The 24,209-nt window shown below is 51.7% G+C and overlaps 1 protein-coding gene across 1 annotated transcript in view; it reads left to right on the top strand.

Moving 5' to 3' along the window:
* The first annotated feature begins 3,484 nt into the window (after positions 1-3,484).
* Positions 3,485-24,209, top strand: part of MIDEAS (mitotic deacetylase associated SANT domain protein) — a 63,622-nt gene continuing 42,897 nt past the window's right edge. Inside the window, exon 1 of the mRNA XM_036011928.1 lies at positions 3,485-3,617. The gene's annotated coding sequence lies outside the window, so the exon portion shown is untranslated. The remainder of the gene's footprint in view (positions 3,618-24,209) is intronic.

Below are 24,209 nucleotides of genomic sequence, written 5' to 3'. Positions count from 1 at the left end.
CTTGGCCTAGTCTCTCACTGAAACCCGGACTAGATGGGTCACAAAGTCAGGCGTCACTCGTTAAATGGGCTCCATCTCTGAGGCAGCTAGTGTGTACCTATAACAAAGGCCCAGAATTCAGGCCTCTAGCTGTCAGGTCTAGAGGCTGCAAGGCTGTTACTGTTGTTCTTTTGCTAAAGGAAGGCGGGTGCAGCTCAGTACCGGAGTGCATAGATATTGCCAGAACCACACCAGGATCTGGTTTATGGTCCACAGAGGGATTCTGTGGCATTCTACATAAGTCCTCAGGCCCTTTGCAACCACATCCGATGGGAGCTAATCAATGGACTGGACTCAGGCGGTATGAACTTGGCAGGTAAGTCAGTGACCACACCCTCCAACTAGGGGCAAAGGGCAAAAACTATGTCAGGAAACCAGGCAGAGCTCAACACTACAGGGCAAAGGCCATTCGAGTGGAATAGCCTCAGAGAGTAATTCTGAAAGTGATGGGTGGCCACAGATCTGCTCCAGCTGGTGTGGTAGGCTGCTGTAAGTATAAATATAACATAAATATAATTCAGAGCTAGCTGTCCAAAGTGGTTCTCCCACCTCATATCCTTCTGAAGAACTCAATTTGGAATTAGGAAGCAGAAGGAGATAAGCCAGGGAGGCCCCAGGGGTCTTTTTCCCTGTCCAAGCAATGCACAAACTACAGCTTTGATACACAGCTCCTTGGAGCTACTGTGAAGAATGTTAGTTCACAAAAATCCCCAAAGAGCTACAGTTGCTTGTGGACTCTAGTACAGCCACAGTGTCTGGCCCGGTGATGTTATCCCACAGAGTGCCACACCCAGAAGAGGCAGACTGCCTTCCTCCCATAAGAAGTCACGAGACCTGAAGTCATTTCATGAATGTCTAGCAGTCTCTTGGCCCATGAACTCAGGGCCACCTCCCACATTAATGCTACAACTGATGTGTCAGCACCAATATTTATTACTGATTTTGAGAAGACTTCCTCCCCACTGTGCAACGAGCCCGACCTTGGGGCTGCGCACACCAGGAAATGCTCACCTGTCTCAAGCAGGAAAAAGCAGCCTGTGCAGGGCAATCGAACTCCAGCATTGCCAGCCAACCTGGATCCCAGGAATGCTGCGCAGATGGCCTTGACTCTTCCCTTTGTGTGTTTCTATTTATTGTGAAAAGAGAAATTCATTTACAAACATTGGGTGGCTGGGCAGCCTTACTGGGAAGAACACTCACCGAAAAGCACAGAATTTCCACAGCAGCTCTTGACAGTAGACTCTCCTTCACTTCCGTTGACCTTTTCTGCACTGGGTCTCCACTCAGTGGCTGCCAGCACGAACGGTTACCAAGTCTGAGAATGAGCACGAAGAAATGGTGTGTGAATTAGATGGGGTTCACTCCTAAACCAGGAGACTGTATGCAGACTGAACTTTTAGGGTACTGTCCCAGAGTTTCTAGAGGCCTGTCACTCTGGAACCTCCCGGTGAGCTGGCACCCTGGGACTCAGTCCGGCGCCTGCGGTCAGACTCCCTGCTCACGTGTAATCTGGAAACCGGGGCTTATGATACTCAATATAACACGTGTATTTACTACACAATGTTTGGAAAATGCCACTGCCTTAGTTTTCTATGGCTCCTGTAACAAATTACCACAAAATTGGTAGCTTAGAACAGCAGATTTTTATTTTACAGGCTAAAAGGAAGGTGTTGGTAGAGCCTGGTTTCTTTCTGGGGTCTCCAGGACCCCTCCACAGAGACCAGCATGGGAAGATGTTCACTGAACACATCTTCACATTTGCTTACTTCCAACTGCCCAGATGTCATTCAGGAGGGGAATGAGGTAAGCAGAGTCACAGTCCTCCCCAAAAAGTCCATGTCTTAATCCCCAGAACCACTGAACATATTAGGTTACATGACAAAGGGGCATTAAGGTTGAGATGGATTTAAGGTTGCTAATTAACTGATCTGAAAATACGGAGATTATCCTGGATTTTCAGGGTGAACCGATGTCATCACAAGGAAGTGGAAGAGGGAGGCCGGAGAGGAATCAGTCAGAGACAGATGTGACTACGGAAGAATGATCAGAGAGATGTAAGGCTTTGAAGAGGGAGGAAAGGGGTCATGAGCCAGGAAATGTGGGTGGCTTCTGGAAACTGAAAAAGGCTAGGAAACCGATTTTCACGTTGCTAGGAGAGCTCTGATTCGCACACTCCCAGTCCTGGGGTCCGTCTGCGTGTGTGGCTTCCCACTGGGCATTAAGGCAGGCTTGCAGATCCTTTCCCAGATGTCACTTTCCATCACTTTCGCATCCACCTTTCCGGACAAAGACCGCACTCCACAGTTTCCTGTGCTTTAGTAAAAAGATGAAGCATTGGAATGGGAGGTTCTGTGATTTGGCCAACATGTTTGTAGAAGCACTATTTGGGGGGGGGGGAGGAAAATTGTGGAGCCCTAACTGATGCTTTTGAACCACCTTTAAAAAGATCCTTGTTTTCCACAACAAGCTACAATGAAGCTAATGTTTCTGTTATGAAAGCCTTCCACTGCAGTTTCAAATGTCTGCTTTTTTTTTTTTTTTTTTTTTTTTTTTTACGGCACAGCAAAGGCTAACCCCGTCTTCTCTCCTGCTTTACCGGATTAGGAATCCTTACTTAAAGACTGCTGTTTAACTTCCTTCTTGCTATTTATCAGAAACCAAAAAGGTGGCTTACTGTTGTTGCAGCTTTTAATAAGGGTGAGCAAATTTATTTTGGGCAATGATGACTTTCAGAATGACTCTCGCCTGAAGCTCCTTTTCTCAGGCCTGCACACTACCCTCTAAGTCGCTTTTGGCCAGCGATGAAACACGGAACGCGTCGGGCCGCAGAGACATCTTCTGTGTTGAGTGTAAAGGAAGAGGTGGAAATCGCAGGGGAGGATTAGAACAGAAACCCTTTTGCAGCTCTAACTTGGTCTCTGAATAGCCCCCTGAAGTGTCGTAAATGGTAAACGTCCTGCACACTTAACACCAGTGGAAATGACGGACAAGCGTGCAGACCTTTTGAGGAAATGTGGGGAGGACACCCGTGTTTTTCAAGGCCCTGTTTAGGCATTACTTAGCAAAACACACAGCACTTTGCTTTCTGGCATGACCTTCTCGCTTAACATCAAACTGAAAAACTTTCTCTTCTTCCTCCTCAACAGCTTTGTTTGTGGGTTGGGTGTGTTTCTCCCGGAACCCCAGCTCTCTGGGGTCCTTGAACCCCAACACCGCTTTCCACCCCGAGCCGGAAAACCGGATCGACTGCACTTTTTTTCAGCGTGGGAAAAGACCCGGCTGGAGCGAGCCTTCCCTACAGGGGTGCAGGCTTGGCTGGCGGCCGCCTGCTTCTCGCTGCAGCCGAGGACGCAGAGCCGGGACGACAGCGCCAGAGGCCCAGAGCGCGCGGGCGGGCGGGCGGTTGCAGGGCCCGGCGCGCCACCGCGCGAGCAGCTGGGTCACAGTCGCGGCCGCGCCGCCCGCTCCGCGAGGAAGTGACGACTGCGCTGTCCCGAGAGCAACAAAGTTTTGAGTCTGCGGGCCGCGCTCGCCAGCGCCCAGCGTCCCTCCGAGCGGCCCTGGGATCCAGCGCGCAGGTGAGCCGCGGGATCGGCACCCATTCCGCCGCCGGGTCGCCGCCGTGGAGCTCGGAAACCGTCCGGGCCGGGGCTGGGCTACGCCGGCGGGGATGCGGTGGAGCTGGGTTGGGCCCGCCGCACAGGGCGCCGGGGTGCGGCGGGCGCTGCAGGGAGGGAGCTCGGCGGCCAGGGTGGGGGCCCAGGCTGCTCCCCTGTGGTCTCTGGTTTGCCGCGGGACTTCAGACGGACCTGGCTGCTGGTGGGCCGCTCCAGGCGTCACTGTTCGGGAGAGAAGGGGTGCAGCAACGGGGCTTTCAGAGGCCTGCGTCCGGGGCCAGTCGTCCGCCCCAGGTCCCCCGCCCAACAGGCGGGGCGCCGCAGCCCCCGATCCCCTGCCGGGTGCTTCCCGGGGAAGCATGCGGTTCCTCTTCGCAGCCCTCGGTGAGGTCGCAGGTAGGAAGTTAAAGGAACTTTGCCCCCACTTTTCTTTGCTCTGCCCTCCAGGACAAGTTTGGGAAAACAACCCTCCGCGTTTCCAAAAAGCAAAGCCAGAATCGTCCCCAAGCCCCTTTCAAACAAATCCCCCCGTTTTTCCTCCCACACCACGTCCGGAACCTGACAGTAATCACTAAGGCCGAACACTTTGCAACTCAGCCGTAAAAACTGTCAGCACGCCCACGTACATATGTGAGTGGTTTCTATATAAAACTCCGAAACTCGCTTCCAGTGGACTCTGTGGCATATCGCGCTTTTCTGTTTTCTGAAACTGCTGGGGCTGCAGGAATGTGCTGGGGAACTTTGATGGTGGTTCCCGCCGCTCTCGGTAGCCTCGTGGCGCAGGGTTTTTTTAAGAACAGCTGAGGAGTTTTTGACGAGGAGTTTTTGACATCTCTGCAAAGTACCCCGGTGCGGGTTGGTGCCTGGGCTCCCTGGCTGGGAGGCTGCAGCTGTAGCAGCAGCGGCCGGGCAGCGGCGGGGTCGCGTTGGTGTGTGCAGGAATGTGTCTCCGTGCGGTAGAGACTCCACACGGGATGGCTAGAGGTTGAATGATGCAGTTTCTAGCAGCAGCTTCCTGCCGGCCTGTAATTACAGCGCGATTGCACAGTCAGGCATTGTTGGCGTGCATGTTTATACACAGGCTATTGTGCAAGACCTCAGTGGCAGGGAACAAAACGCAGATTTGCATTGCAAATATCCAGGACAGATCTGGGCCTGAGTTGCAGTCACCAAGATCTTTTTGGCTTTTAACCTTAGCGAGGTAATTTATTTCCTTGCCTCTCCCTTAACTTCGGACGACTTGCCAACCTCTCCAGAAGTGAAGTGGACCCGGGAGGGCAGGATCCCTCCACTGCTACCACCTTAGGCAGCCTGAAAACTATCCCAGGAGCTGTACCCTTATTTGTGTCTGTAGAAAATGTGGAATGACGTCAGCAGGAAAAGGACATGGGAGATGGCTATCAGCCTCCCTAAATGGGAAAAGCAGTTTGAATTAGCAGAATTGCATGGTGGCTTGATTGGGGCCTGGTTACAAAGAGGACACGTCAGACTTGTGTGACTGAGCTGGCTGGTGAGCTAGACTTTGAGCCTTGAAGTGTCAGCTGCAAAAACTTAGTAGGTGGATCCTAATTCCTTTATTGTGTCCCGGGCAAAGGGAAAAGTGCCGGGGCTTTGAGACTGTGCTTCTGTGACAAGGTCTGGAGTGGGGTGGGGGAGTCTGATGAGTGACTCACGTCGTTTTTTTTCCCAGAGGAGCTCCCAGACCCACTCCCTGAGCAGGGTCTGCTGCACAGGCTGGGGCTGGGGTCCTCACAACCACCGAGCCCCCTGCCGCAGGAAGGGAGCCAAGCTTGCCAGTGTGGAAAGAAAGCAGCAGGTCCTCCTTGAGGGCCTCAGAGAGGTGGCTAACTGTAATAGAGGGTTTTAAAACAGTCAAAAGCACATACAGGTTCATGCAGAGGCATTCACACCCCAAAGCTCAACCCAATCTCTCCCTGCCCGAGGTGGAAGACTCGCACACGGCAGCACCCAGCCCTGCTGAGGGTACTGTGTGGCTTGATGACATCACCCACTGCAGTGCTCCAGCAGCCTCTGTGCTCAGAGTGGCGGGTAGCAATGGCCCTGGCACCCTGGGGCTCCCTTCTGCCCAGCTTCCTCCCCAATCAAGTAACTGAGTTTCACCCAGAAGGAAAAGAAACGCTTTTCTTTCAGCCAGCTGTGTGTCATGAACGCAGTGACCTTTTGTCAACCCAAAACATGAGGCACAATCCCTGGCAGGCACCTATATGCTTCCAGAGACTTGAGGGAAAACATGTGAAATGAGAACATTCCTGGAAACTCTGGGATGTACAGACACAGTTCCACAGGGAAGTGAGGTTTAGAGAGAAAACAGCACCACAGGAGTTGCACAACCGCCTATTCTGGGTACATGGGGGTTTTACTGAACTTGACCATCAGTGTCCTGGTTAGCTGTCTCACCTGACCAGGGCTGCTTTAGCAAGGGATTGCTGGGGCCCAGCATTGGTGTTTTGTTTTGTTTTGCTGCAGCCAACTGAACCACCGGGCCAGGACTTGCTGCATTAGTCTTGAGGGACAGGATGTGGGAGCAGTTCCTTCTGACTCCAAAGGGAAAACAGCTTTGAGTTTGCAGTCCTTTGTGTTCATGTGGAATCGAAGAGCCTGAAAGTACCCTAAGGCCCTCCAGGAGTAGGGGCAGGATAGCGAAGGAGAGGGACCCCTTGCAAAGGTCGAAGAAAGAAGGAAGGGGCCCCCTGGAGTCGCTGAGCCACATGCAGCAGGCGCCTGCCAGTATCTTCAGTTCAACCTGGCCGGGTTTGTTGGTAGGAACCCAGGCCCTGCCCCTGGCGTGCTCAGCCTCGCCTCTGCATTCACAGAGCTTGCCGTGCCGTGGTTTCAGCCCGGAAACGTAATCCTGACTTCCTCTCCCACCTTACGTAAATGCTGATTTATAGCCCGAAGTTGCTGCCCAGTTCATGGCCCCTGAGCAGCCCTGTCTGCTGCCTTGCTGTGCATAATTAAGAACGATATTTTAAAAGCTCCTAGTCAAACCTTGACGGATTTAAAAAATCATTTTATTGCTTTAAGAGAAAAAACTGTTGGGAGGCAATGAGGGAGCTCAGCAGCTCTGGCAAAAACCCCAAGGTGCCCCTCAGAGAGGCAGATGGAGAAATCCTCTGCAAGAGGGTGGTCTTAGAGAGGTGGTCTTTTGTGCTCTCCAGGCCCAATATTTATATTGCTGTTCATCTGCCTCCTCCTAGCTGCCTCACTCCCTACACCACAATCTGGTGTTTTGACATCACAACTAACCTCCAAAAAAGGAGGCAGAGCACCTCCAGCCAGAAGAGGGCATTCCAGAATCTGAAGAAAGTGCTGCTGTTTTCCAGACGCCTGGCAGTCCTGTCCTGCAAATTTGTTTCCTTCTTTAAAATGGGCCTCCCTTCATTTCTGGTTCTTACTGAAGCATCTCTTTGTGAGACCCTTAAACCGCTTTTTTTCCTCGTCTACATGACACAGGGCAATGCTTTACGACTTTCTGTCTCAAGTACCACTTGAAATACACACAGGGCTTTGAATAAGCCTGGCATAAAGGGCTCCTCTGTAATCTCACTTAAAATGCCTGTTTGCAAGAGTCACCCTCCTGCTCAGCAACCTTCAATGGCTCCCCACTGTCTGCATGGTAAGGATCAAACCTCTAGGCTGACAGTCAGGGCCCCCTACACAGGGGTCTGGCCTCCGCTGCTCTCCTGCCTGAACCTCTGCTCTGACCCAGTGACCCACTCCGTGTGTTTGTCCAAACTGCTGGCGGCAGCATTCCTACCTCCCACGCCTCCCTGGAATCCTGGAACGTCTCCTCTTTCGTCTCTTCCACGTAGCTCAGTCATGCTCCCCCTTTTCGGTCCTCCTGTTCATGTTCCCCTTCTCGGGAATTCCCCTTCACACCCTGTGGGCTTCACCTCGGGATTCCAGTAACGTCCATCGGGCCTTCAATCTGAAGAAAACCTTGAAACTCGGTCCAAGGATTTTCAGCTGCTTCTTTAGGCTACGGCTCCCATCAGACACCTTATTCAGCTTCTTCAATGTGCCTTTGAGTGGATGAGCATGATCATTTTTCAAGTAAACTGGAAGGCCCTGTTTTATTTGTCTTTGTGTCCCAGAGCTTGGTGCTCTTCCACTCATAGCAAGTCCCGGTAAGTGATGATGGGAATGATACAAATGGCAATATTGTCTGCATGTGCATAGGCTCTCCAAGCCAAGCACCAGGGCCTGGTGTTGCCAGCCTGTCTTTATTCTGAACATGTACCCAGCCCTGCCTCCTTCTGCCTGTTAGTCTCTCCTTGCTGCCTCCTGGCTTTGCAACTCCTGTCCCGCTCCGTTTCCAGCCCCTTTCCCCTCTGGGTGCTAGACAGTGGTCTGTGCAGCTTCGGCACGGGCTCCTCCTTGTCCTGATCTTGGCCTGGTTGACCTGGTCCCTGATGTCCTGTGCCTGAGCACTGGCTCTCAGGGAAGAGCGTTTGTTGCCTGGGTTGGCCTGGCCTCCCAAGGGAGCCAGACTGATAGAAAGAGACAGGACCAACTCTCAGGCAAGACTTGTGGGGAAGACAAAGAGACACTTCCTGGTTGGCTGCAGGTTTGTTTTGCTCAAACAGGTACAGAACCTGTGAAACTAGGCCAAACTGTAAAACTGAGTCTTAAGGAGATGCTAAACCCTAACATGGGGCTTGACTAAGCGGATTCTCTTGTCTCCACCCAGGTTTCATGCTGTTGATCTCAACCTTGCCATATAAGCTAAATTCATTCTTTTTCTAATTGAGATATAATTTACATGTCATAAAAGGAACCCTATAAGCCAGATTCTTTAGTGGTTTTTTTTTTTATTTAAAATGAAGTCTGGCCCTGACTGGTGTAGCTCAGTAGATTGAGGGTTGTCCTGCAAACTGAAAGGTGGCTGGTTTGATTCCCAGTCAGGACACATGCCTGGGTTGTGGGCCAGGTCCCTGGTTGAGGGCGTGCAAGAGGCTCCCAACCTCTCACATAGATGTTTCTCCCCCTCTCTTTCTCCCGGCCTTCCCCTCTCTCTAAAAATAAATAAAGTCTTTAAAAAACACACAAAATAAATAAAAATAAAATCTGATAGATTCTTTTCTCCCCAGTTTTCTATTCAAAAAGTTAAAGTATATAGCTCAAAATTCAAAACAGATAAGTTACACAGTGTGAAGTAAATCTTAAAAGTAATTCCAACACAGACAAGAAAATTACCATACATATGTACACACATATATAAATGCGGTAGAATTAGAAAAATAAATATCTGTTTCATCCTTGAGGGAAGGAAGACTATCTTAAGAAAGATGCAAAAGAGAAGCCATAAGAAAACATTCTTAAATTTAATAACATAAAACTTTGAAAACATAAATTTCCCATCCTCTTATGGTCCCATATATTCAGCCCTTCAGTGTCCCTGTCCTCGGCAACCGCAATCTGTCATTTTTTAGCTGCGCTTCCAGATACAGCCTCTGCCGATGGGAGAAGATATGAATAAATAAACAAACGCATATTACACAGAGGGTTCTGATTTCTGTGTTTGTCACTTAATATATCTTGGAGATTGTTTTATGTCAGTGCGCATAGAGCTGCCTCATTTTTTCCAGTGGCTCGCTCAGTTGTTTTCTGCTCGTGAAGATGCCGTAATGCATTTAACTGGTCTCCTACTCAAGGACAGTGGTGTCTCTTGTGACCATGCTCCATGTTGCAGTCAATATGTTGGATTCACTTTTAACTGAAAAATCTCGATGAACATATATATAGGTGAAACTGGGATTTACATGTAACACTTTCTGAGAAGTTATGCATAAACTGCATTTAATAAACAGTATTTTCTAGCATCTGCTGTGTCAGGAGATAAGCAACTTTGAGAACTGAGTAGGACCTTTGGGACTGTTTTCACCCAGCCCCCGTTTTATAGTAACTGCAGAGACGGCGTCTCAGAGAACCCTGAAGTGAAGGATTTGCAGCTGGGAAAGGCAGCAGGGGTAACTCTCTCCTTTTGAACTAAGGCTCAGAGAGGATCAGTGACTTTGCTAAGGTCACACAGCTGTTGAGTGGAGGAGTCAGGGCACAGACCCCACATTTCCGTTCCCTTTGGCGGTCCCGCACTGATCGATCTTCTTCGCCATCATAATCAGCAGTGTCCCCAAGACTATTTGTGAACCAAGGATTCCACGCCGTAGTTTCCTTAAGGCAGTACACAAAGATGAAAAAATAAGAAACTTACGAACGAAAAGAATAAAAAAATAAAAACGGGCACAGGGAAGGTCTTTTAAGAAGAAAGTGGGGTGATTTTTTTTTAAATAGACATCTTACCATTATATTATCTCATGGCACCTTGATTGATTTTAATTGCTGTCGGCCTCTGGAGTCCCTCAAACCTCCTAACCGGCCTCAGTTGGCCAATAAGATCACTTGGTGTTTTCTAAGCTTAGAACATGGATTGGGCAACACTGAGGAAGTGGAGGAACCAACCCTCCCAGTTTCTGAGACCCCGGCCATCTCAGGAGGGACCCAGGAGAAGGTCCAGGAACACAGACTCGGCGTCCCCAGGTAGCGTGGGGCCGACTGTCCTCACTGGGCATTTACGGAGCAGCCGAGGTGCTCTCCATGCTGCGTGTGGCACAGTCAGGAGTGCAAAGTGGGGTCCTACCTGCTCCGTGCCCCCCAGGAAAGCGACAGTCCAGCTTCTGCGATAGGTTGTGCCCAAAGGGAAAAACGGAGTCGGGGTGGATCTGTTACCTAAGAGAATGGAATTTGGTGGGGTTGCATATTTTAGGGGTCAGGTTCTAAAGTCAGCATGTAAGGCGAAAAATAAGACTATGATCAAGATGAACCTCGACAGTCCATTGGGAGGGCAGCAGGCAGGCGGCAGACATACTGGCTCTTGATGCTTAAATTCATCTCAGCCTGTTCACCTCCAGTTCTGGGAGAATTTGCAGTTTCTGAGGTTGAGCACCAGATGAAGTTGGTTGGCTTGAATTCGGGAGGGATGGAGGTTTAAGCACGTGTGTGTTTAAATACTGCCGTGTCATTAAGCATGCTGAGATAGGCATCTCACGTCCTTGAGGCAGCAGGCAGCAGGCTCAGGGCTCCTAGCCCGTGCTCACCCCTGAATAGATGGCAGGTTATATGTTAGGAAATAGTGGGACGAGGTTAAGCAAGAAGGCTCTTAGACAGGTGAGCAGGAGATCCGTGCAGTGGGTTTTAAACTGTAGTTGTATCACCCAGGATTGCCAATGCAGGACTTAGACCTAGGGCAACCTGTCATCGATACGGGGCTGGGAAAGGGCAGTGTCCATGTGCCGAGGGTCTGTTTCTCTGCTCTAAGGCCCGAGTCCTCTATGTCTGCTCTCCTTCTTCTCCTTTCTAGCCTTCCCTCCCCAGTCTCCCTGTTGCGGGCTTTTGTAAGAAACCGGCAGGGAATCATCTGTGTGAATCTGGGTCCACTTCTTCTGTGGCCTCCCAATGGCACATGTTCTGGGACAACTTAGGAACCATCAGCCACCCACCTTCCACTAGTGTTAGAGGTGGTAAAAGGGATTTCCTCTGCTCTCTCCAAGGAGGCTGTTCTGAACTGTCCAGTTGGCATTTAGGATCTGGCCACCGCAGTTACTGAGAAAAAGCAAGCCAGCCATAGCAGTAACAGTGGTAACCCTGCCCATGATGGTTTATGGGGTCCTTTCCCTCACGTCCTCCACTCTTCCACTCATTCATGCTACATGCACCTATTGAGTCCCTACCGTGTGATGAGTTCTGTGCTATGTACCAAGAATACAAAGAAAAAGAAGATTCTACCTCCTTCTTCAAGATGCTCGTGGTCTTGTGACCCTTTTTGGGCATGAACGAGGCACACATGCCCAGAAGCCAAGAGCAGTTAGTGCCACAGTGTTACCGTGAACGTGCTCAGGGCTCTGCTGGGCTCAGAGGAGGGACTGGTCACTCCTGCCAGGCTAGAGGACTGAGGAATATCAGGAAAGGCCTACAGCGGCCCCGCCGCCTTGCATGGTGCCTGTGCTTAGTGAGCATTGTGGAATTAATGAATGAGAGGCTCTCTGGAAGGGCGGACATTTGAACTGAATCCTGAGAATCGAGTAGGTGTCCACCAGGTGGCAAAGGGAGTCGGCATCCTAAGCCCCTGGAGCAGCAGCTCCGGCAAGGCCTGGAGTGGAGGTGTGATCCCACACGGTCTCCTTTGGGGAGCACTTGTGGGAGGGGCCAGGTCACCGGCCAGCCCTTTGTGTAAGCTAAGAGGTTTGGAGCTCACCTCTTAGTGAGAATGGGGAGCCACTGAGGGCTGTCGGTGCGTGTGTGTGCTGCAACGGAGACTAAGAGGGAACCGACCCCTCCCCCGCCGGGAGGAGGGAAGAAGCCCCAGAGAGCACAGCGTCACAGAAGCCGAGGGAGGAGGGAGGTTTGCATTTCAGGAAAACAGAAACCGTAATTTTGTGCGCCCGGTACAACACGTGTCACACGGGAAGTTCCCCATAAGTATTTATTAAACTGAGTTGCAATTGATCGTTGAGGAATGTCAAGAAAGATGATTGAAAAGAGTGATTGGCTTGGGAATTAGGAAGTTATTAGGGCTTCGCTATGGGGGCTTCTCGTTTGATTTAACCTCCCTGTGAAACGGGCAGTGCTGGGGTCACCCATCACAGGGTTGAAGTGACATGTGCAAGTTCCAGAATCCCCATGTCCTGACTCCAAGTCCACTTTTTCCTGAGCTGATGGAGAAACAGGGATGACTCTGAGGGAGCAGTGAAACCTTTAACATCTGATATTAATGCCCCAGATCGGGGCATCTGGTCAGAGCCAGCAACAGGGTAGGTTGATTGATATATGCAGCACTTCTGGCATTTGTCCGTATCTGTGGTCATTATGTGTGAGCATTTAAATTAGACTGTTGTCACAGAGGAAAGGATCGAGGCGCGAGCACATGCGTTGTTGGGCGCCCAAGGAGCCAGTGTGGAGGTTGAAGGGCATGGTGAGGAAGTCCGGGTCTTAGGTCTGCAAATAGCAGAAGCTGACTCTGGCCAAAAGAAGGAGAAAAGGAATGCGTTGGAAGGATATCTGGTGGCTGATGGAATGTCCTGAAAAGCTGGGGAACAAGGCTCGGAGCCTGATGATGGGAAATTAGGTACCTGGCACCACAGCCAAGGCGCTGCTGCCGCTGGCCTGGCCTGGCTGCTGCCTGCTGACCAGATGCTGCCACGCCGCCCCCGCCCGCCACTCCAGGGTGAGTTCTGAGCTCTCCCTGCATCTGGTTGTCAGCTTAGGTCACATGCCCATGTTGTCATTGTTGGAGGTCCTGCAGAGTGAGCCTCTGGAGTTTACAGCTTCCCCCGCGGCAAGTGGAACCCTGCTTCCCACCCACCAGGACGCAGTGCCGGGTGCCTGAAACAGGACAGGTGCACATGCCGGATGGACAAGTGTCCACCAGGGAAGCTGGACCCCATTCTTGTCCTCAGACTGGGACAGTTGGGCAGTGCTGGACATGGGAGGAGGAGTTGGGGCACTGAAAATATCCACATCTTTATCTTACTCTTTTTTGGGGGGGACGTGTTTCTGAACTCTTTAGCTTCCAGATACACTTCAGGGTTCTTACATGCTCTGGAGAGCTGCGCATTTTGTGAACAGCTGGACTTCTGCTCTGGAATCCGAGCGGTTCCAGTGGAAAAGAGAGGTCATCCCAGCATCTGGATCCTCCCTGCGCGTTTGATTTCACTTGGAAAACTTCAGCGCTGCCTTGTAAGGACAGCGGCCCAGGCTTGGCTCTCTCTGCCTAACAGGGAGTTACAGTTTGAATTCTGTTTCCCTTGTGGGGTTGGGCAAGACTGGCAGGGCCATGCGGTGTTTGGGAGGTGCTGCTTGCTCTTCAGATGGAAGGTCAGAGTTTTGTCTTCAGGCTTGGTTCTCGGGATGATTGAGAATCCTGGTGCCTGAGCTGGCTGAGGCTTCAGGACTGGGCACCCTGCCAGTTCTAGCTGAGGTGTCCCACCCGGTACCCTGCCTGAGAGAGCGAGCTAAAGGAACGAGGGCTTCGTCACATCCCTGTCCGGGTTCCTCATTCATAGGAGAGGGCGTCCGCCAGGTGAGTCCCGCTCACGTCTTGGCCCCAGATGCTCTGGTTACAGCGTTATGAAGCAAGGGTGTGATGGCTGAAATCTTGGTGATTCAGTTCCAATAATCTCAGACAGAGGAATTCATTTGCTTTAAAGAGAGAAAGAAAAAAACTGCAGGTTTGAACTTACTGGACTCTTGGCTATGTGAACCACTAGGGATCCAAGGGTCTTCCCCTGGTGCCCGGAAGCGGGAAGCTGCTGCCTCCGCAGAGCTGGGCGTGTCGTGGGCCGGGCTCTTGCTGCTGGCCTGGAGGTGGTGATGCCTGAGGCTGTGGCTCGTTCACCAGGATGGGGTCGAGTTGGCCCCTAGGAGGGACAGACAGAGTAGGGGTGTTCCCAGCCAGTGTTGGCTCTGGCACGGTTTACACTGACTTGCCCATTTTTGTCTGGGTGAAATGAAATTGCACTAAAAGCAGCGTTGAAGCAGAAAAGAAATCTTGAAAGACCTGAGTTCTGTTACTCAAACACAGCTTTGATCATGTCACTCCTCTTAAACACCTTTGAAAGCTGCCCAGGTTCTGCAGGAGAAACCTCCTGTTCCTCGGAGTGGCGCCTGCAGGAGCCCCGGCCCCCCCTTTCCTCCTTCCCTCCTGCGGCTCTCCCTTCCCCAGCATCCGTGTATATCCTCTCTGCTCCTCAGTGAGCTGTCTTCACTCCTTTCTGCCTCGTGCATTGTTGTTTGCTCTGCCTGGAATGCCACCCTGCCCTTTTCCTCCTGGAAGGCATCTGTGGGACTGGCCAGAGAGTGACCTGCTTCCTGTTGCCTTCCTGAGCCTCCACCTTAGCATCTCTGTGGTTGACCTTCCCCACCGTAGGTCACAGGCATCAGCTGCAGGTGTGCCTGGCTCCTCACTGGCCTAGACTTGTGCTGGGCACATAGTAGGTGTTCCATGGGCAGCCTGAGGGGACGTGAGGGAGCGGTGGAGTGGTGGGCAGGACCAGGACCCAGCCTGGGTCCAGTGGACGCGTACGGTTGGTGAGCTGGTCGTCTGCCTAGTGGCCTCCCTTAGCACTTGCTGGTGGAGCCACTGCCGAAGAGACCCTGGTGAGGGTGGGAAGGGGGTTCAGGGACACAAACCTTGGTACCTGGGTCCCCCACACCCTGAGGACTCTGAGGAGGCATCCATGATAGGAATTGGTTTAAAGGTGGCAGAGAATTCCCTCCCCATGGACCCCAACTCTTAAAAAAGGATTAGTATTGGTTGCCCTGAGGGGACCCCTTAGTTTTCATGCTTGGTGCTGTCTGCTGGCTTTGCACAGAGAAGGAACTAGGGAAATCAAGTCAGCAGACCATGAGAGGAGAGACTGGGTCTCTTTAAATGAAAGCCTTGCCCTGGCTGGTGTGGCTCAGGGGATAGAGTACCAACCAGGCTGTGAACCGAAAGGTCACCGGTTCGATTCTGGTCAAGGCACACGCCTGGGTTTCTGGCCAGGTCCGCAGCTGGGGGCGCGCGAGAGGCAGTGGGTGTGTGTTTCTCTCACACACCGATGTTTCTCTCCATCTCTTTCTCCCTCCCTCCCCACTCTCTAAGAAGATATAAATAAATAAAATGTTTAAAGGGTGTGCTTCCACAAAGCCATTTTGAGAACAAAATACAGACTTTAAAAATGAAAGCCCTGTTTGGTCTGCTGATAGTCAGGACAGGCTGTGGCTCTTCTTGTGGAAGGGAGGAGGACCAGGTCCTCTTGACCATGGTCGCAGCTTGCGGGGGCGGGGGTCCTGGTTTGTCTATAAAATGAGAAGCTTGGACTGCCTGTGGTCCTTTCCTGCTGGAAAATCCCACACGCCTGTGAAGGGGGCCTGGCAGGCGGTGTGTTTCTGGTGCGTTGTGGGGCCGAGGGAATAGTTAGTTACCCGGGGTCTGCATGCCACTCCGAGAGCGCTGTGGGACAGTGTCTTTCCCACCAGGCTGCTGAGGAGGACTTTCTTCAAGTGGAGCCGCCCTTGGGGCTGAGCCCACAACGTGCATGGGCCAACTTGACACAATGGTAAGTACATAGCTTATGTCATTTGCAAAGTATGTTTCCAGACCCTGGAAGCACATCGTATTTCTAAAATCGCCTTTAGAAATTTGAAGCATGTCTTTGTTCTTGGCCCATGGAAGATCAGCTCAGGGAAGCTGGGTGTGTGTGGGGGGCCGGGGGGGGCGGGGGTTTGATATCCAGAGAGGTGTTGGCTTGTTTTCAGAGGCACAGAATGTGGGATTTACCTTTGTTTCTGCCTCCACAGGGCCTGCTCCCCGCTCCTACCTATCTCAGCCCTCTGCCTCCCTACCTACCTCTCTCTGTCGGTCTTTCTCACCCTCCATAGCAAGTCAGCGGAGCTACCTCCAATGTCTCTTAATCATAAGGTGTGCACTTTAGCTGCTCAGCCCCCTGGGGAGTGGGGAAAGTGGATTTTAAGAGCAGACCTTGACAGATAGGCTTGGGAGGTGTAGTCAGGAAAACTACTTTGGAAAAGAAACAATCCAAGTCATCCACCCCAAACAATATACTTTTTTAAATGTAGAACTTGAAATGTTATTTTTCTTTTACCTATTAGTATTATTATTGGAAATTTATTGCAAGGGAATAATTCTAGAGGGGAAAAGAATATAGGCATAAAGATATTTATAGCAACATTGTTTAAGATAGCAAAAAACTGTACATAGCCTAAATGTTCCAAGTGGCTTATGATTCATGATATCAAGACTCAGACATGAATATTGTGCCACTGTTAAAGTCATATGAAGATGATACTAATTCCTGGGAAAATGTAGAAGAATTTTGGTGGCAAACTGGCTTCTGTTTTAGCGGGCAAAATTGTACGCTCACTTGATGAGTGCATTGGCCAGAGTAGAAATTGGCACAAGGTAAATACTGGATTTAGGTGAAGCGGTTATGAATGGAGTATTTGTGTGTTTGAAATTGCTTTTAGTAATATATATAGTATATATACTTAAAAAAAGACCTTAAAATATCAAAGACTTTGGATCTGGGTAGGAAGGAGGCCAGGGGAGGAACTCCAAGCCTCTCATCTGTTACCACGAAGACAGAACTGCTGTGTCTGAGCCATCTGCACTGCAGGGGCTGGAGAATTCAGATTGGCTAACTTGGGTCTTTTAGTAACTGGAGATCTGACTTCACGAGCCAGCTAACTGTGTAACCGCCAGGCTCCCAGCGTGGACTCCGCCTGGTGCGGGCGACTCCCGAGTGGCTTCAGAGCCCCAGATGATTTTTCCCACCTGGGTTCCCAGGGAACCAGGGCAGTGTGTACCCTGAGGCTCGGCTCTCAGTAGCCTGCTCACTTTGAGGCTGCTTGGCCCTGCAGGCCCCTGGCTGCAGGGGAAGGCCAGGGACTCTTTTTCCTGCTGTTCAACAGGCAGCAGGAAGGATGTGCCTTGCAAACTGACCTTCTGCCAGGCCTGCCTAACCCAGATGGCGCCCTAGTGAATTACTGTCTGGGTGTTTCCAGTGTGGCACATATTTATTATGGCATTGAAACTCAGAGTTGCCCTATAGTGTTAGCCTCGGTAAGCCCCCACATGCATCCAGTCTACCTCTGGCTTGGCGGCGAGGGCCACCTGACCTCCCATCTGGCCATAAGCTCTGCTGTGACTTGCAGCTGCAGCCATGGCCTTGTGGCTGCGCAGCTGATCCTCTTTTGACCATTTTCTTGCCTCTGAGACGTGGGACACCTTTTCACGCATGACTGCCCCTTGGGTGTGCCTCTGTGTGCGTGTAGCCTTTTCTTTTTGGTGGGGAACTTTTCTTGGTGTGTGCAGGGTCTGTTTGGAGGGCCCACGTCATCCCTCCCTGTGACCAGGACCGGTCAGGGCAGGAGATGCTCCGAAGTGCTGTGTGGAGTCCCAAGGGCTGGAGAGCTCTGGGCAGGCCTGATGCGGGCAGGTTGGAGCCTGTAGAGCAGAAGCCGCTGCAGCAGAGCACATGTGGAGAGACGGCCAGGCCCTGCTGGTACCCTGGTTATCTCGAGCATATCTCTGCTAAGGCCGAATTCCAGAGCTGTCAAAGATTTGGAGATTGTTTTGTTGTTGTTCCCAGATGGGACTGAAATAGGGCCTTGGGGCTGGAGGTTTGCCAGGATCAGAGAGAAATTGGAAAGCGCGTGGGATCAGGGCTCGCCTGGATACTCACGAGGGGTACCCAGGCCAGCTCCACTTCCTGAGACGTGCGTGCTGGAGTGTGTGTTTGGAGGCTGGGGTGGGGATATCCAAGTACTTCCCTAGAAGCTCGTGTTCGTTCCTAGCCGCTCTCCTCCATTCCCCACCCTCTGCAGTGATCTCAGGCTTACCTCAGCGAGATCACCGCTGGTGAATCTAAGTAACAAGCTGTCTTCCTGAGCCCAGGACCCAGCAATAACTGTTCTTCTCAGTTCCCTAATTTAGAGACCACGTGCTTGCCCCAGGGTTGTCAGCAGCTCAATTTCTTGAAGCTTGAAACACATTTCCATAGAAACAATGCTATAAATGGTGGTTGTGTTCCTAGGCTAGCCCACAAAGAGCCCTGGTGTCACCTCCGAAGCTGCTGAAACGAGGTATTAGTAAAATTGAGAGCGCACATACAGCAGTGAGAGTCGGCACCCAGGACGTTGAAGGTCAGGTGGCGTGGGTTTCCGTGTGTAGCTTTGTTTCTTTGGCGAGAGGTGCCTCTCAGAGCTCTTCTGATAAGGGAAGCTCTGGGGCCCTCCTCCTGCCCACAGTCAAAACCCCTCCGGTCCCAATTTGCTTTCCTTCTTCCCTCCTCGTCAGGTCAGGAGCCCGGGCCTCCCTGTCTGTCCCCTAGGGCCTGGGCTGGGGTATATTTACCCCGGATGAGGAAATCCTATTCATTGGACCTTCCATCATCAATATCATCATCATTATTGTGATTTAAACCATCTTTTCCAGCTTAACACAATAAACACTACACCTTGCAGCTTACACGGTTCAGATTCTCTTCTGATCGCTGCCTACGTGTGTGTGAAGTTCTAACGTAGTTGCTAGGTTCACGTCTGTGGTAGCATTGTGCTGGTTTTGTCAGTGAACGCTTGCCTCGTCACACGGTTTCATCAGGGTGTCTCCACGTGTGAGTCCCCCTGTATTTCATTCTGGTATTGTACCGTGCCATAATCTGAATGCATTTCAACAGGGGATTGAGCTTCTTTTGTGAAAATTCCTTTGTGGTGGTATTTTAGATTATTTTCCTGGGATCTGGTCCTCCGACCGTCATTACCTGGTCAGTTGTTAAACTCGTGTAACACAGTGCCGAACCGCATTCTAGAAAGGCTCGAGCAAGAAGACCTGAGCTGTTTACAGCAGCGCGGCAGCCTCCGTGCAGCTGTGTACTGATGGCCCGGCCGACAGCAGCTTGCTTGCTTGCTTAATTTATTTTTACTTATTTTCACACCGACTCTGGCCACGGTGGATCCTTAATGGTGTTCTGATTTGCATTTCTTAAATTGCTGCTGGTTCTGTCCGTTTTCCCTCTAGACAATTTACTATGTGTTTCCTCACGTGCCAAACCATGCTCCTCTCCTGTCACTGAGGCACCTCCCCCCTTCCATCTGTGTCCTGGAGCCTCATTGCTGTTGGGAAACACACGGTCCTGCTCCTCACTGCTCCCTCCCCCGGAGGGCCCTGGCCTCCTGCAGCCACGCCTGCCCGTTCCCTACCATGCAGCCACTTGGCCATCAGCGCTCTGACTGCTGGGCCTGATGCTCTGGGAGGGAGGGGCTGGGGAGTGTGAGGGGCAGACACTGGGGGCTCTGTGACAGAGGCCGAAGGGGAAGTAGATTTGAGGCAGGGGCTTGTCTGAGTGGTTCCAAAGTAGGTTCATAATGTGACCTCCTGGGAGAGATTCTGGGAGAAGCCACAGGCTGTTGAGGCCTGGAGAGGCACTGGAGTTCATCTGGTCTGAGGGGCACCCGCTCAGAGGCCTGTAGGGACCAGGGGAATCTCGGGGACAGAGGCTGGCTGTGGGTGTGAATGGAGCACAGGTATGAGATGATCAGCAACAGTGACCTGTGGGCCTGGGAGGGGTGGGATCTGGGGAAATCCGGGTGTGTGAGTCCCCCCATGGTGCTGCTCCTGCCGGAGGACCGGCCCCACCGTGATGCTGCTCCCTTGGTGCTGATACTCCGCTCTGCCCCCAGGAAGGGGGGCTCCATGTGGCCCGTGTTCCATTTGTTTTTCATGACAAATCAGAAATCCTGATTTTCTTTTAGCTTAAATCTCCTGGTTTAAAAAAATGTTGACAATAAATTTGAGGCAGTTAAAATATAAACATGTTATATGAATCAAATAAAATATATCTGGAGGATGAGAGTGGCCTGTGAGCCTCTAGCCCGTGACTCCTCCCCATTTGACTTCCTTCCTGGTAGAACACAAGCCCAGAGAGTGTCCTCATCGGGCAGGGAGAGGGGCGGAGGGAGTCCAGCAGTCGAATTCCAGCTGTATGACCTTGGAAGAGGTGTGGAACCCTTTCGAACCTTAGCCTCCTGAACTATGAAATGGGGATAATGGCTTCCTCTCAGGGTGCCGGGTGGATCCCGTGGGCTGGCATCACGTCGGGCACGTAGTAGATGCTCAATAAATGTGTTGATAGGCCCCACCTGGGGTCCCCAGACAATGAGATGTAGAACCAGGCTTAGAATTTGACTCTTTTGACTACCAGTCCAGGGCATGTTCCCTATCACATTGGCCTGCTTTCCTGGGAGTTCCCTGCGGAGTCTGGACCCAGGCAACTTTCTGATCCTGGGAAACTGCAGGTCATTTTATGAGAACTTGATTGTGCAACAGTACTGAGCTCAAGTAATGAGGGCTCTCACCTCTGTGGACTTTGACCTACAGGCCCCAGAACCCAGGAGATCGAGCTTCAATGTAGTAACAGGAGGAGGAGCAGCAGCAGCAGTAAAGATGCCATGCACCACTGACCCTAAGAAGCCCGTGCTTGTAAGATGCACCAATATTTTATGCGCAGCCGTGAACAACACCATGCTGCTAATGAAACCACAACACTCTCTCAGTTGTAAGGTGCACCCTGATTTGAGAGATGTTAAAATGAGAGGAAAGGTGCATTTTAGAATGGAAGAAATAGAATAGTAATAAAAGTAGTAATAATGATCTGTTAAATTGTATCGCTCACCTCCAGTTTTCACGTACATTATTTTATCCGTGCACTGGTCAGCAAGCACTTGCTGAGCACCCACCATGTGCAGGTGCGGGGCAATAGGGCGAGTAAGATCTATGCTGTGCCCCTCGGAGGCCCTGATCCTAGGAGGGAGACGGCACCTTACACACTCCAGTGTCTTCCTGCCTTTGCTTGGAGGCATCAAGCGAGGCTTCCTGGAAGAGCTGCCATTCAACTCAAGTCTTGTAAGAGATCAGGGTGTGGGTTTAACCCGTGGGTGAAGGTGCAGGGAGGAGGAGCATGCATGGGAATGCAGGCGTCTTGGGGAACTTCAGGTTGTTTGGCGGGGGGTGGGGAGGAGGCTGAGGCTGAGGCTGGAAAGTGGGGTGGAGCGGGATCATGCTGGAAGTGTGAATACCTAACTTGCTGGCGACTGCTGTCAGCTTTTTTCTGTAGTTGATAGGAGCTACCGAAAAGAGATATGATCACTCTGACGGCAGTGTGGATGGTAGGTGTGCAAGAGTAGAAGCAGGGGGAGCAGTTAGGAGATGAGACAGAATGATAGTCAACACTTACAAAAGACCTAATGTGTGCCAGATGCTGTGTCAAGCCCTTATCATCCCCATTTTGCAGACGATAAAACCAAGTGGTTAAGTACTTTGGTCATCAAGCTAGTGTGAGCCAAGATTTGAACTCGGGTCTCAGCCTGTGCTTTAAACCTGTGCACTCCCATGAATATGAATTCTGGGTTCTAGTTTGTGATGTAGTACTATTTGTTTTCATTTAAAAACGCTGCTTTCAAGGGCGTCCCATTGGATCTCAGGGGTCCCGTTCCTCCTGGCCCACTGCCACAGGTAGGGAGGTGGAGCTCTGGAGAGCAGCTAGTGCAGAAGTCTGTCCGAGGGCGGGGGGTGGGCATGGGACTGTGCTGAAATGAAACGAGGCCCTTGGGAAGCTGGCAGCTCTGGCTCTGGGAAGAAAGGGCGTTTCTGTTCTCGTGGCCCTGCCTGGCAGCCACACCTGTTTTGTCCTTTTCCCTATGCCCAGCCAGACGTCTCTCCCAGAGTGACAGCAGCAACTGGGGTCGTCTGCAGAAGCTCCCTCTCAGGCCTGACAGAGGCACTCAGAACCTGGCCCGAGCCTGCAGGAGAAGTAGGTGTCGGGGGTGGAGGTGGGAGGATTGAGATGCGGACAGCTGTGGGCTGGTGTGGCAGGCCTGGCCTTGCCCCAGAACAGGTGAAGGAAGTGTGAACTGAGGAGGAGGAGGGAGGGTCTCCTGGGTTTTCAAGGGTGAAAGACAGTACAGGGACGTCTCAGCGTACAATGGCCTGCCTTGATGGTTGCACCCATTAAGTTTCGAGCTCCGCCTTACTCATAAGGGACATGGCAAACAGAGAAGGCACAGCCATTAGTGGAGGAGTGTCCCTGTGCAGGCTGGGTAGACAGCATGGTGGAAAGATCACAAAAAGCAGGGACTTCAAGAGAAGCCTTGGAGGGACACCAGGAAGGGACGGTGAGTCAATCCTGGAGAGTCCCTTGGGGAAGAGCCCAGCAGAGGGTCACCCGGTTCTTTACAGAGGAAAAAGAAAAATCTTGCTTGGGTGAAGTTCTTGAAAGGGAGAAGAAGCTGGTTTGGGGAGAAGGGGATTTAGAAAGAAAAACAATTGTAACCTCTTATATGAACAAAGCATGATGCAGTCAGAAGGCAGTGTTTTGTCCTGTGATTCTCCCATGTCCCTAGAAGGCGGGCATTCTTTCGTTGTTCTTGTTAACAAATACTTTACAGGACATCTGGTGTGGGCTCAGAGAAGGTGTCAACTTCTTAAGATCACATGGCTCATTCGCTTTAGTTAGGCAGGACCCGAAGTCCGTCCCGGCATTGTGGGCTTGTGATTTCCTCAAGTGTGTGTATCCCTAGTTCCCCACACCCTTGTAAAGGTTGACCATTCACTTAAAACACCCCATGTGTGCTGGCCTCGATGCAAAGGTCCTGACAGAGAAGGGACAGTGGGAAAAGGACAGGAAGGTTGGGGAAGAAGGAAAACGCTCTTTTAAATAGCGACTGATAGCATCAGAAAGTTAATGGAGGTGGGTAGGTGGTGAGGAGCTGTCTTCCTTGGAAGCTCTTATCCCCCTCTTTTCTGGGGTATAATTCACATACCACAAAATTCACTATTGGCCATTTCTTCGTGGTCTCAGGCTGTCTCAGGAGTGGAAACTGGTGCTGGCCACTCGGGTAGGGTGCATCGCTCTGAGCAGAGACCAGAGAGCTGATGCGGCCCCAGGACGCCTCTCTGATGCCGTGTTCTGCCCTCACTGGGGCCTGGAGTTTGGAATCCTGTCTAGCGTGCTTTGCTTCCTGGAGTGTTTCTCAGCAGACACGCTCTCTGTGAACTGGAACTCTGTATTCCTCCCTTTTCTGCAGTTTATGAAGGTCGATGGTGGAGGAAAGCTCACTCCTTGGCTAAGATCTCTCTGTTTCTCTCTCTCTCTCTCTCTCCCCCCTTCCCCCTCCTTCCCCAAAGGGCACCCTTCTTGGTTACCCCAGAAGCCTGCAGGAAGGGCTGGAGCTTCTAAAACCAAAACTTTCACTTCACGTTGTCAGTGATTCTGCACTGTCATATCTGCAGCACAACTGACCTCCAGGGCTTTCCCGGAACAGCCGCAGCCTTCTTTAAGCATCTTCATCTGCCTGCCTTCGAGAGGTAGGCTTCCCCTGCCGGGCAGGGGCCACCTGGGACAGCCTTGAGCCATCCTCCCCAGCACACACCCACGAGCCCCTCTTTCTTCTCTCTCTTCCTTTCTGGGGTGGCCTGAATTTGGGAGTTTAGTTGAGGTGAAGGGGTAAGTTGCTCCAACATGAGCTGAGCTCCTCCAGATCGCTGACTTCTGCTGTCAGGCGCCCCGCCACCCATCTCTACTCCCTGCGATGCTCCCTGGGTCAAGCGCAGCAGCAGCCCAGCGTGGGACAGGGAGGAAGTCCTGGCGGGACTAGGCTGGGGAGTGCCCTTTGGAGTTGCTCCCAACTTGTTCCCTGGAGGCTGGGCCCTGGCTGCAGGGTGGCAGGCTCTTCTAGGAATGTGCTCCCCAGCTGGTTTCCTGGTTGCTTGGGAACATCCCTGGGCTGGTCTGCACTGGCTCTCAGGGGCTTGCTTCAGGGGCTAGGCCCACAATCAGCTTTAGGGACAAGGCTCTAGGGGAAGGTCACAATAGCCACAGGCCTGCAGAGGAACCTGGCAGCAGTGGGCACTGGAGACCAAATGGCTTTGCTTTTGCTTCCTTCCCTTGGATGTGGTGTCAGTGAGAAGAAAGAAATGGG

The sequence above is a fragment of the Phyllostomus discolor genome, chromosome 1 (genome assembly GCF_004126475.2).
Source record: "Phyllostomus discolor isolate MPI-MPIP mPhyDis1 chromosome 1, mPhyDis1.pri.v3, whole genome shotgun sequence".
Lineage (NCBI taxonomy): Eukaryota > Metazoa > Chordata > Mammalia > Chiroptera > Phyllostomidae > Phyllostomus > Phyllostomus discolor.
This window is presented reverse-complemented; position numbering and strand designations above follow the sequence as displayed.